This window comes from Triticum aestivum, chromosome 6D (assembly GCF_018294505.1).
Source record: "Triticum aestivum cultivar Chinese Spring chromosome 6D, IWGSC CS RefSeq v2.1, whole genome shotgun sequence".
NCBI classification, from domain to species: domain Eukaryota; kingdom Viridiplantae; phylum Streptophyta; class Magnoliopsida; order Poales; family Poaceae; genus Triticum; species Triticum aestivum.
Window position 1 is genome coordinate 179258924 of NC_057811.1, and position 13956 is coordinate 179272879.

Consider the following 13956-nt stretch of genomic DNA (forward strand, 5'->3'; position numbering starts at 1 on the left):
GGTGGAATCGTCGTCTTCTCCTCCTGGCGCAGGGTCTCCCATGAATACTCCGATCTTCTTTATCAGGTCATCGTTCTTCTCCAATAGTGTTGCGATTTCTTCTTCATATCCATCACGTGTAGACTTGAGTTCCTCTTCAAGCTCGGTGATCCTTATCTTCGCCTTCTTCAAATCTATCATGTCTGCGCACATCTGGTTTTCCTGGCGTCGAATGTGCTGGTTTAACTCCTGGATGAAAGCTGCAATGGACCTGTCCTTCCTGGTGCTGACTATCTCCCATTGCTCATCTCGGCGCCCACATATCTGGTAGATGGTGTCCTTGAGGTCCTTGTGGTAAACTTCGCCGATGCGTCCCATGGCGATGTGAGCTGCCATGCTCTTTCCTAGACTCCAGGTTGGTGCATCAAAGGAAAACTTTATGGGCTCTGTGACTGGCGTGAACGTCCTTCCTGGAACTTGAACTCGAATCATCCAGCGCTCCTCTTCTGGTAATGTGACGTTGTAGGTCCCGGTGAAGCCTCGTATTCCGATGTTCAGGTATCTAGTGACTTCCTTCAAGTGTCGTCCAAAGGGTGTGTCTTCATCCGGTTGTGCAAACTTGTTCCTCGAATCCGCCATCCTAGAGAGTAGAAAATGGAGAGGAGTCAGAAATGAGTAGAGAAGAGTGACCTATGGCTTAACTTAGTGGTCGTGTCCTACACTCGCGTGTGCTCTGATACCATCTTGTAGCAACCCGACCTCAAACGGTCAAGTCTCTGTGCTTCAGTGTCATCCCTGGATCGGTAATGCTGACACACACAGTACTCGAAGGATTTATAACAGAGTAGCAATCACACACTTATTACATCGAATGTCTCAAAAGAGAACTTATTACAATAAATATGGCTTAAGGCCATCTAATACGATAACAGCGGAAGGCTTGGAAGATAAAGTGAGTCCATCAACTCCAACGGCATAGCTAAGCTGCACGGCAACGACCTAGCGAACCTTACTCCTCGTCTGAAAAGTCTGCAACATGATACGTTGCAGCCCGAAAACGGGTCAGCACATGGAATATGCTAGCGATGTAACACAATAGAGCAATGAACAGAATAATGCTATCACTATATGCAAATATGGCTGGTGGAGGCTCTATGGTTATAAGGTTTTTGCGAAAAGCCAATTTTTCCCTACAACAAAGGAATAAGTTTTATTTTAACTATCATGGTAGTTGAAACATCATTGAGAAGGTTCCTCCAACTCAATCCCAATTAAAGTAATTCATTAACCCAACAAATTAAATTAGAGTGATGAGATACAATAGGATAATCCAAGTACTAGATACTCAAGATGTCCATAACCGGGGACACGGCTAACCATGATTAGATTGTACACTGTGCAGAGGTTTGCGCACTTTTCCCCACAAGACTCGATCTCCTCCGTTGGAGTTCTCGCACTACATGGTGTTTGAGAAACGGATGACCGAGACACAGTCTTTCGGAAGTATTAACTCTTTACTCTGGGTGGACAGTTACACCTACTTTCCCTCTACATCTGCTAGCCCACCACTGAAAGAGGTCACACAACTTACTCAAACTATGCCAGAGCCCATAATGGCTTGTGGCTGCACACGGAAGTTTCTAGCATGAATAATCTTAAGATCCCTTTGAGCCTGGGTGGCGGACCGTAGGAAAATCACACGGGTACTCCGGGATATCCTAGGACAACACTGGATTCTGCAGGTGCCCAAACAAGCAATCCACCTAGATGTGTATTAAAGTTGCCACCTTAAGTTGAACCATTAATTAACAATCTCACATCTGTCATGGATACACTCGAACCCAATCCACGTCTATGAGCATAGCATAGCAATATAAGCATAACGTAGAAGTAACTCCCAAGGTTTGATAACAAACAGGGCAATAGGTTCTACCTCATCAACTACTTCCCAAACCCACAATTTAATCACATCCTAATCATGCAGTGTTTGAGGATTGGAACTAATGCATAAAAACTGGGTATGAAAAGAGTATGATCAATGTGTTACTTGCCTTGCTGACGATCCGCAAAACCTAGGGACTCGTAGTAGCACGCTTCGCACTCCGGGAATTCTATCGCAAACAAACAATAGCATACATAAGCAATCAATCAAAGATGCACGGGTAAAACTCAAATAAGAGGATCTAACAGAAAGTTCAAATTAAGAACTCCGGTTTGCAAAAAGAATCAAATCAAACGGAGCAACGAAACTCAAACTGCGAAGGAAACAAGATCCGATTACTAATCTGAACTAAAGTCAAATTTTACACTACCAAAATCTTGTTCAAGTTGGTTAAACAGAAAGAGGGTTTCGAGACGAAGATCTAGGCGCTTGAATCGCCTGATTCCGATAAATGGGCGAAAAGATAAACTAAAACGAAAATCGGATCAGAAATCGCGATCGAAAATAATCGCGAAAAACCCGAGAAAAAGAAAAATTGACGGACAGGCTAACGAACGAACGTTCGCTGTCTGTGACTAACGGGCGAAATCCGTTCGTTAAAACGAACGTATGGATGAACGTCCGCTAAATAAACTAAACCGAGAAAACCGATGAACCGATCAAAAAAACGTAACTAGGGTTTTAAAAAAACCGACGGTTTTTACCTAATCCGAAAAAAAACCGAACGGCGAGATTTGCGAACTCCGGCGCGGCTCCGGCGGCTTCCGGCGAGCGGGGCGGCGGCACGGGCGACGGCGGGGTGGCGCGGGTGGTGCGGCTGCGAGGCGGGCGACGCTGTGGCGGCGGGGCGCGGCAGGCGGCGGCAGCTGGCTGCGGCTCGGCTGCTGCTGCTGCTTGCGGCGGCGGGGTGGCGATTTGGGGGCGGGGCGGCGGCTTGTAAAGGGAGAGGGCGGGACGGCTTGCGGGAGGGGGCGGAAGGAGTCCCAGGCAGCGACGGCGGCGGCCCCGTGTCCCGGCCGGACTCGGGCACGGCGGCGGATGTGGCGAGGCGGCGCGGCTGGCGGTAGCGCGGCACGGGCCGGCCTGGCTCGGCTGGGCCTTGGCCCAGTCGAGCCCGGAAGTTTTTTTTTAAACATATTCCGCCGAAATAAAATCCTAGAAAAATAAATAAAAATCTAAAAAATACCAAAATAAATTTTCACCGTCTAAATAAAATATTTAGAACAGGGTGAACATTTTCTTGGCCTAAAATGCAATTTTGAAAAATGCACCTTTTTTTAAATAAAATTCCAATAAAAACCCAAAAAAACTAATCTGATTTTAATATTTTTCCTCCAATATTTCATTTGTTTTGGAGAAGTCATATTATCTCCTCTCTTATATTTCTTTATATGAAATATTTTGGAGAGAAAAATAAATAAACCAAAGTGATCCTTGTTTCGCTATTTGATAAAAGTCAAATATGAAAAACTTGAAATCCCCAACTCTCTCCGAGGGTCCTTGAGTTGCTTAGAATTTCGAGGATCGCGAAACGAAATGCAACAAAATATGATATGCATGAATGACCTATGTATAACATTCCAAATTGAAAATTTGGGATGTTACATTTGTTCTTGTTGTTTTTGAACTTATTGGGCTGGAAGTTCTTCTTCTGTACCATGTGGGCACTAGAAGCTCCCTCAGCAACTCGAGCACGTGTGTCTTTTGCTCTCGCCTTCTCTTCAACATCAAGATTACCAATGAGATCCGAAACGGAAAACTCCTATCTCTTGTGTTTCAGGGAAGTAGCAAAATTGTTCCACGAAGGTGGAAGCTTGGCAATGATGCCTCCGGCAACAAATTTGTTCGGCAACACACACTTAAAGTACTCAAGTTCTTTTGCGAGCGACTGTATCTCATAAGCCTGCTGTGCAACAGAGCGCTCATCAGTCATCTTGTAGTCATATAATTGTTCCATGACGTACAACTCGCTGCCGGCGTCCGAGGCACCAAACTTGGCCTCGAGCACAGCCCACATGTCCTTGCCGTTGTCAAACGACATATACGAATCCACAATGGAATCTTCAAGAACACTCAGAAGGGCATCTTTAAAAAGAGTATCGATCTTCTCAAAAGCTTCCAGCTGTGCTGGATTAAGATCACCCTCGGGCTTGCCCTTAGTGGCGTCATAGCAGCACATGGTGTGAAAGCAGTAAACTGCTCTCGTGCGCCACCTCTTATATTGCACCCCCTTAAAGGCAGGCGGCTTCAGATGCGTAGCAAAACCACTCGGAGTAAATTGCCTATAATCAGGTTTTTGGATTGTTGGAAATATGAGCAAATTACTACGAGATTTAATCCGACTAAACAGAAAATAAATCATGACAACAATAGCAGAGATTAAACTAATCATGCGAACTAGCATAGTAGATGAACAGATCACATCTAGGGCACATACTAGAAACATGAATTCTACCACGATCTCGAACAAGATGGATAGAGTGACATACGGTGCAGCGGGAGAAGCACCGCCGGCGTTGTTGTTGTCGCCTATGTCGTCGAGGATGAGGTTGCCGAGGTCGGGGAAGAAGTCGTCGCTGCCAGCAGTCGTGCGAGTGCGCTCACCAAAAACCTGATCTCCCCTCTCCCGTACAGGATCACGAGAGGCGGGGTTCCGGAGGCCTGCTGTCCCTTCTCCTGGTGCACGCCGAAAGGAGGGATGGAGAAGACTTGCTTGGCGGCGCAATGATCTGGAACGGTGGTGCGAAACCATATGATCTGGCAGCGGCTAGGGTAGACGTCTGCCTGACTATATAATGCGGCCCGGGTAGGTCGTGGAGTAAACCCACGTCCAAGTAACAGCCCCGCGATCCAAAAGGATCGGAAACGGCTGAGTAATTAACGCGTCCATTAATTAATAATTAATGACTTATTAATTTTTCCCGAGCAGCAAAAATATAGACAACGTGCATAGCTTTGTCCTCGGCTCGGCTCATTCCCGCAACCCGCAGCGTGTCGTGACGAGGCGTGGCGTGGCGAGGCGGGCGAGAAGGAGGAGCGCACATGTACGTCTCCTCTTCTCATGCTCATACAAGTGGTAGAAGAGCTCACCTTATAAAAAGGTGCAACTCTCTCTTGACTTATGAGGTGGGACTAAACTTTAGCCTCACTAACACCACTCACATGTGTGCATGAATGGGCCAAGAGAATTTCAGAATTTTAGTTGCGCTTTGGACCAAAAGCCCACTAGCAAATTTCAATAGGAACACCACCGTCCGCGTCAGTCTTCGTCACGCTGTCGGGTTCTTTCTCGCCTACTTCGAGCATTGCTGCCGCGCTCCCAACCTAGCCGCCGCCTGTGCTCTTCTTCCGCGGCTCCACGGCGACTTCCTCGACAACGGCCACCCCGACTCGACATCGACCACGGCATTATTTGCACGACTAGTTCAACCACGGCTACACCGCCCTATGCCCTTGGCTACATCGACATCGGCACAAAGGCCTACCTTGCTTGAACAACCTCGTCGGTTTTCATTCCAGTCATGACTTCCGCGATGCATCGACCGTTACGACTATGGGAGGGTGTCGTCGGTTTGCCTTCAGATTCTTCTCCAGTCTCACCGTCTATGTCGCTACCGTGTCACTGCGGGGGATGTTGAGTATTATGATTATTAGGAAGTATATGATAGACTAGAATTTGGTCCTGCTTTGTCTTGTACCCCAAGTTGACCATTGTACTCTTATATATATGCCCACGAGGCTCAAGCAATAATCATCAACTCCACCAATCCCTCTCTATTCCCTTCTAACACATACAATAGTTTTTTTTCTACCTTTGTAATAGTGGTCTACTCTAATAGTTGGACATACAATATTACACAGTAGTCCTGGACAATCACATCACGTGATCATCCATAAAGCATGTGAGTATGTGGGCCTCCGCATTACACGGCTGCCTTAAACCAAGCTCCCAGATAATCCTCTTGGTATCACGCCAGGCATTTGAGCCAGCCATATTCCCCTTTGGTTCAACCCATCAATTTTTAATTAGAAGAGATGATGAGATCGAGCTGACAATTCTCACATGAGTTGCTTAAAATTTGTCCGTATCCGGAGTACGGCTAAGCATAATCAGTTTTATACACTCTGCAGAGATTTGTGTACTTTGCCTGTGATTCCTGATCACACTCTCCTGCTACTGAACTAAACTTGTGTAACAATTGTATTTTCTCTTCCATATGGTATAAAGGTAATTAACTCTTAAATTTATTCAATATGTTCTGAAATTTTGATTAACCTTGGTGTTGTACTGCCAGCTTATTGTAGGCCTCTGAACCTGTGATCGTGGCTGATGGAACGTGGGAGTGCTGCCATGTATAAGCTTGTCCGTGTTGGGTACAATAAACTCATTTAGCAAAAGATGTGGCTGAGTCTCAGTCGATAAGACATAATCAAGTCTCGGTCAAGTGACATAACATGTAAGAAAGATTAAAAAACTATTTTTTACACGAATCCCATTGTAAATTTTCACCTTGAAAATGATTCAGCTACTATTCAAGGCATGCAGCAGGACCATTCATCAAAAAGGAAAAGGTATGCAGCAGGGAACTATTTTTCATCTTGCATGGTGGTCTGATATTGGTTTTTGGCTCTTTGAACAACATGTAGTAGTATGTCAACATAACAGACGTTATTGCTTTCATGATCCACAAGTTAAAGTTGGACCTTTCAGGATGTTCTCCACGCAATAATATTAGCACATGATACTTTGAGGTCGAGAGAGAAGAGTCGTTCGATATGGACTCTTCGGCGAGTGGTGGTCAGTTTGGTTGCACTTGAGCCTCGCCTAACTGCTTTGGGCCTAGGCGCTCTGGTGTCTGGTTCTGACGCTGTCCCTTGATACTGCATTTATCTTGTCCCTGTCCCCAAGCTCTAGTACCTTTTTTTTTCCTTTTTTTTGGATTTTCCTTTGGTTTTCCCTGATTAACCGAGAATGTTGGGTTTTTTGGTCCAGTTTTTCTTATGAACTGGACCAACTCTTTTCTTAATGAAATGCAGGAACCCCTGCCCTTGCACGAGGTTTCTAAAAAGAATGATCCATTGAACCTATCTGTGGAGATCACAGTTTGCTAACACAGAGTAGCTATGTGCATTCCTCATGGTGTTTCAATTCCTGCTCTTGACGAAGGTACACTGAAGAAATTCAGCCAAATAAGCTGGGTAGTGCATTTATCATATTTTAATTGTGAAAGAGGGGCATCCGTTGATCTTTGCAAGGCCCTAAAACATCTCCTTTCTTGTCATAAGCTGGGTGGAGATCTATATGATGCAAGTTTTTATGAAGTCGAATTTCTTTTCTGGATATGAATTTGCAAAAAACTAGCAGCTTGTTATCTGTAGAGTCTCATTATTAATGTGCGTGCAAATGCTAATGATCTCTGACTCTTGCTGACTGCCTTTGAGAACACTGGCACCCATCACTGATGCACGAGGATTCGAGGGAAAGTCGGAATCAGAGCATTGTGCTATAGATACCTCTCCTGTTGCAACTTCTGGAAACTTGGCATAATTAGGACCAGCGGATGATCGGCTTCTTCTCCTCCGAAGAGCGTCTCTCATTGAGAACTTCTGCAAACTTGGCATCCCTATGGCAATCAAAGTATACAAAATCTGACTCCGTTATGCTATCAGTAGCAGAAGGATTATAATCCCGGATATTCAAATATTCCAAGAGTTCCCCAAGTTGGCTGCTATCTGCCCCAATATGGTTCCCGGATGGTGGATGCACAATTTTGCTCGAAATAGGTTCACAGATAGAGCAACGTCCTGCATATTGATAAAAGGAGATTAGGACATGCATGAAGCAGGCCTAGCAATGACCTCAAATCTGTTATAATCGATTCGTTAAAGGAAATCAATCTAAACATTACATTCCGGTAAGTTCATAGAATGCATTTACCAAGGTATGGATGGTCCGGACTGTAATAAGGCAGCGGGCAACAAAATGATTGTTTCCATTCCTGCTGACTAGATTTACTGTAAACCTTGATGAATTGTGCACTAGATTCAAGTCGGCGACTGTATCTAGTGCACGGTCGAGTAACCAGATTTACAGATGTGTTAGGTTTCGATCTTATTTGTTTGGCCCGAAAGCTCGACTGCCACACTTCAGCGAAAAAGAGCACACGTGCTGAAGAAACATCATCATAATAGACCAAGAAATTGACATGGTAGAACTTTGGATGCCCACGGTCGTGTTTCTTCACGCCACATATGACATCTAGCCTCGGAACAGGTTCCTACAGCAATCCATTCGAGTCAAGTGAGGAAGGGTAAGGTTATAGTTTGTGTAATCCAAATAAACAAATCAAGAGATAGCATGTGCTCCTAAAGCAAGCGCTTTTTTGCGAATAGAAAACAATTCAAAAACGATATTTAAACAAGGACCTGCTGTAATAATTGCACAAATGGGGAGAAAACATGTTCCTACAAGAAGAAATTCAAAGTTTTTTCCATGAATAGATGTTATCCGAGCTTAATTCAGATGAAATTAAAAGTCCAAGCACACTTTTCTAAGGATAGACTGTCCAAGCTTAACTGAGTGGAAAATATATTCCAACAAGAAGCAACTCAAGAAGTTTTTCTAATAAGAATATAAACTCTGTCCAAACTTAATTCAGATGACATACGTACATTTCTGAAAGAATGCCCCCTCCCCCGGTAACAATAGAACTTGTCCAAGCTACTACAAGAAGCAATAGAGAGTTGAGTTATAATTACCCACGGATGTTGATTCGAGTAATCAAGCAGCAATTGTTCCAAGGCTTGACCAAGGAAGTTCTGCTTCTGCACGTATTCTCCCTTCCTTGATGCCAGCGTCATCCAGGCCGATGGGCATAGCCTAGGGTGATCATCTGCTGGTGCAGTGGATGAGCTTCGATCCTCCATTATTTTGGACACTTGCTCCAGAGCTGCATCAGAAATGACATGGCCTTTCCCCATTGCTTCATGGGTCAGCAGGGTATCTTGAGGGACATTATCGGCCATGGACACAAGAAATGTTGCAAGCTCTAAATGTTTGGGGTGCCTTCCAGCTTGACCAGCAGAAACATAGGCATTATAGCACACCTTCTTCGTTGCCGTCTGTAAAACCTTAGATAGGTCACATTGCTTGTGGCAAAGGTATTCCACGGCCATGTGGTCCGAAAAACCGGTGGCTGTGCAGACCATGGCAACAAGGCTGTCGAGGGAGCGGACCACCATGCGAAGCATAGATTGGGTGTCAAGAATGTCCGGCTCAGTCACAGCATCTATCTCCAGCAGAGGGCATGCACTGTCATACCATATGGCATTGAGAATTAGTTGCCATGGTCAGTCTACACACATTTCCACCTTTCCGTTTCAGTTGTTGCATAGTGATGTTTGAACGTCCCCGGTTGCTAGCAACACGGGCTATTTATACTATCTGGTGATATTAGATGATTTTACTCATTATGTGTGGACCTTTCCTCTCCGTCGCAAGTCCGACGCTCTTGCCACACTCATCGCTTTTTATTCATATGTCACCACACAGTTCGGTCGTCCTATTCTCGCCTTGCAAACTGACAATGGCAAGGAGTTTGACAACCTCGCCGTCCGCAATTTACTTGCGTCCCACGGCACCATCTTTCGCCTCACCTGCCCCTACACGTCTCAGCAGAATGGTCGCGCCGAGCGCGTCCTTCGCACGCTTAACGACTGTGTCCGCACGTTGCTCTTCCACTCCTACGTGCCTACTCGGTTCTGGCCGGACGCGCTCGCAACCGCCAACCTCCTCATTAACATTCGCCCTTGTCGTTCCCGCTGGAACTACACCCCTCACCAGCTCCTCTTCGGTGCGGTTCCATCTTATGATGGTCTTCGCATTTTCGGGTGTCTCTGTTATCCTAGCACCGCATCCACTGCTCCTCACAAACTCGCGCCCCGGTCCCTTCCTTGCATCTTCCTTGGCTATCCTCCCAACACCAAAGGTTACCGGTGCTATGATCCAGTCTCCCACCGCGTTTTCACTTCGCGGCATGTGTACTTTGATGAGCTCGTGTTCCCGTTTCAGCAGGTACCGTCACCTTCGGAGTCTCCTGCGGCGCGGTTCGCCCCTACCTCCACCTTTGGCGGACCGCCCAGCCGCGCCCCGGGTCCGGCCCTGCCCGCGCTCCCCGCGCCGGCGGCCCCCGACGCAGCGGCCTCCTCGGCCGCCCCCGCGGCCCCCGACGCCGCGGCCCCCGTCGCTGCGGCTCCCTTGGCGGCTCCCGTCGCCACGGCTGCACCCCTCCCCGGTGTGGTCACTCGGGCTCGGACTGGGACCCTGCGTCCCAGCACGCGCTATCCGTCGGACGAGTACGCATGCGCGGCTTCTACCTCGACGCCGTCACCGCTCCCCACCTCCGCTCGCGCAGCCCTTCGGGATTCGAACTGGCTAGCTGCGATGCGTGAGGAGTTTGACGCCCTGCAGCGCAACCGTACGTGACAGCTTGTCCCACGGCCACCCCGTGCCAATGTCATCACTGGCAAGTGGGTCTTCCGCCACAAGACTCGTCCCGACGGTTCTCTCGAGCGATACAAGGCGCGTTGGGTGGTGCGCGGTTTTCGCCAGCGCGCCGGCGTGGACTTCACCGACACCTTCGCCCCGGTTGTTAAACCGGGCACGATTCGCGCCGTTCTCCAGCTTGCTGTTTCTCGCGCTTGGCCTGTCCACCAGCTCGATGTGTCTAATGCTTTCTTGCATGGCCATCTCGACGAGCAGGTGTTCTGTCAGCAGCCGACTGGTTTCGTCGACACCGACTATCCGGACCATGTGTGCCTGCTCTCCCGTTCTCTCTACGGGTTGAAGCAGGCACCTCGGGCCTGGTACCAGCGGATCGCGGCCTTCCTCCAGCAACAGGGGTTCCGGTCCACACGGTCCGATGCCTCCCTGTTTGTCTACCACCAGGGCCACGCCACCGCGTACCTCCTCCTGTACGTCGACGACATCATCCTGACTGCGTCCTCGCCAGCGCTTCTTCAGCAGATCACAGCTCGCCTCGGCACCGAGTTCGCCCTCAAGGACTTGGGGGCTCTCCACTACTTCCTCGGCATCGAGGTAGTACGCCGGGCTACTGGCTTCTTTCTGCACCAGCAGAAGTACGCCTACGAGCTTCTGGAGCGAGCGGGCATGCTTAATTGCAAGCCTGCTTCCACGCCTGTCGATACGAAGGCTAAGGTGTCCGCCGTCGAGGGCTCTCCGGCGTCCGACGCTCCCTTCTACCGCTCCATCGTCGGTGCGCTTCAGTACCTCACACTGACGCGTCCGGACATTCAGTATGTTGTCCAGCAGGTGTGCCTTCACATGCATGCTCCTCGTGACACCCATTGGGCTCTCGTGAAACGTATACTTCGGTACATACGTGGCACCACAGCCATGGGTCTCACCCCGACGGCCTCGCCAGACACCAGCCTTGTCGCCTACTCCGACGCCGACTGGGCTGGGTGTCCCGACACTCGACGCTCCACTTCCGACTACTGCGTCTACCTCGGGCCCTCTCTGATTTCGTGGTCGTCTAAACGACAACACACGGTCTCACGATCGAGCGCCGAGGCCGAGTATCGGGCCGTGGCCAACGCCGTCGCGGAGTGTTCCTGGCTACAACAGCTTCTCCAGGAGTTGCTATGTGAGGTCACCAAGGCGACGCTCGTCTACTGTGATAACGTCTCCGCAGTGTACCTCGCTGCCAACCCTGTCCATCCCCGACGGACGAAGCACATCGAGCTCGACATCCACTTCGTCCGGGAGCACGTCGCACTTGGTCGTGTTCGTGTTCTACATGTGCCCACCGATCAGCAGTTCGCCGATGTGATGACGAAAGGACTACCCACCTCGACTTTCGAGGGCTTTCGGTCCAGTCTTTGCGTCACCGGCGACGCTTCGACTGCGGGGGGTGTTGAACATGTGTACATGTACGTAGGTCTGGGTTCTGTATGCAGTACCTGTAATATCTGTCTCCCTCTGTATGTACGTGTATCTTAGGAGACAAGATACCGGTCGCACCCATTGTACCTATATATATGCCTAGTGCACGATCAATCAATTATCGATGCACCAAATCATTCTCTACAAGCAGCATCCAGACAGTCGAGAAACATCCGCTTCATCTTGTCCGGAGTCCGCAGGTCGCAGATGCTAGAGACATGTCCATCACGGCGGCGCGAGACGACTACCTCGGCGACGTGGTTTTCGCCGACGGGGCAGAAGAAGCGGGCAGGCCGCTCACCAGCTTCTAGCGCCTGCCCTCCTGCTGCTTCTAGTCCAAACAAGCTCCTCCCGATCTCCATGTCAGCTGTATCAGGGCTGCGCCGGAAGGCGACTTTGACGGCAGGGGAGGCCGCGTGGTGCTGCAGCCGAAGGAAACTGAGGATGCCGTCGACGTCGCCGACGCTGAGGGGCCGGCCCTTCTCCAGCACAGCAGCGAGGGGCGTGCGATCGTGGTCTCTCAAGGGGACGAGAAGCTTCGCGAGCCGCACCAGGTCGTCCGGCACGGGGTGCCCTGCCACGGCCGCGGCGACCTTGAGGGCGAACTGGGTCCTGCCGCAGCGGAGGTCGGGGGCGCCGGTGGTGTGACGGTCCTCGGGGCCGAACTGCTGGTTCTCGCCGAGCTGGATTGCGACAGCGAGGTCGGCACCGGCCAGGCGGAGGTAGCGCATGGCCTGCCCCTCGGACAGATACCGGAAGTAGATCCGCATGAAGGCAAGGAGGCCATTGTAGGAACAAAAAGCTAGAAACACCGGGGGCTGGGTCTGGGCGGGCGGCGCCTCCCCCTCTCCCTCCTTCCTCTTGCTGCCGACCTGCGCCGCAGAAGGTCGCTTCCCCTTGACGTTCCCGCTGCACCTGCGACGGCACAGGAGGTTGAGGGCGTTGAGAATGATGTTGGACACCGGATCGATGAGGCCGATGCAGTGGCCGCCGCGCTCGACGCACGGCACAACCTCCGGCATGTCGGCGACGGGGAGCCTGCCCAGCGCCTCCTCGTAGAAGCGCATTATGTCCATCTGCATTGGCCGCCCCAACTCGGCGCGGATCGACGCCTGCCCCTCGCCGCCGGCGTCGTGGAAGCAGGACAGCCGCAGCCTCTTGGGGAGCTCCTCGTTGATTGTGAGAGACATGGGGCCGGAAGCGGTTGTCCTCGATGTCTGGTGCGTCGGCGGCGAATCCACCGTCGGATCGCCGCGCGGTTCGCCCATTCTTCGCCGGATGGAGGGTTCGACTGCGGCGGCGGCTGCTAGGGTGGTTGTCCGGCGGGGAGGGTGAGAATGCCGAACGGATCAGGGTGTGTGATAATGCCGAACTGATCAGGTGACATAGCGCCTCCCTCCTGGACAAGCTCCGAAATCGCATTGAAAACACTCAAAAATCGCATTTCGAAGTTCCGAAGAAATCGTAAAAAGAAAAAAAAAACACGCTGACATACTGATGTGTACTGCACGTGTGTAAATTTTCAGTCGAAAATACATTGATTCACGAGCTACACAAAAAGAATGACAATCATTGTTTTTATCTAATGAACAGGGAACATACTGTTTACTAGTAGTATTTTCAAAATCACCAATTTCTCATTTCTCTGTAGCTCACACGTCAATGTGTTTTCTCATAGAAATTTGCACACATACAATACACACAAAAAAGTTGATCCATTTCTCCGACAAGTATTTCCGGACGAAGGAAGTATAAAATAGTTGCTTTTATGTCGCCCAAGTTGTTCACTATTTTCAAAATCACCAATTTATCATATTTTAGCTCACGTGTCAATGTGTTTTCTCGTACGAATTTGCACGCGTACAATATACATATGTACTCGACAATGTGTATTTTTTTAAGTAAAACATTTAATTTGATTTTTTGAAGAAAAAGGGGCTTTATGGAGCTCGAGCACCAAACTCATTTCTCCTCGCCTCATGGAGCGTGGTTGTGCTGCTAATCAGGGCACACATACAGATTAAAATGAGTGGGAAAAAACACTAGACGCATCTATATCTATATACCTTCG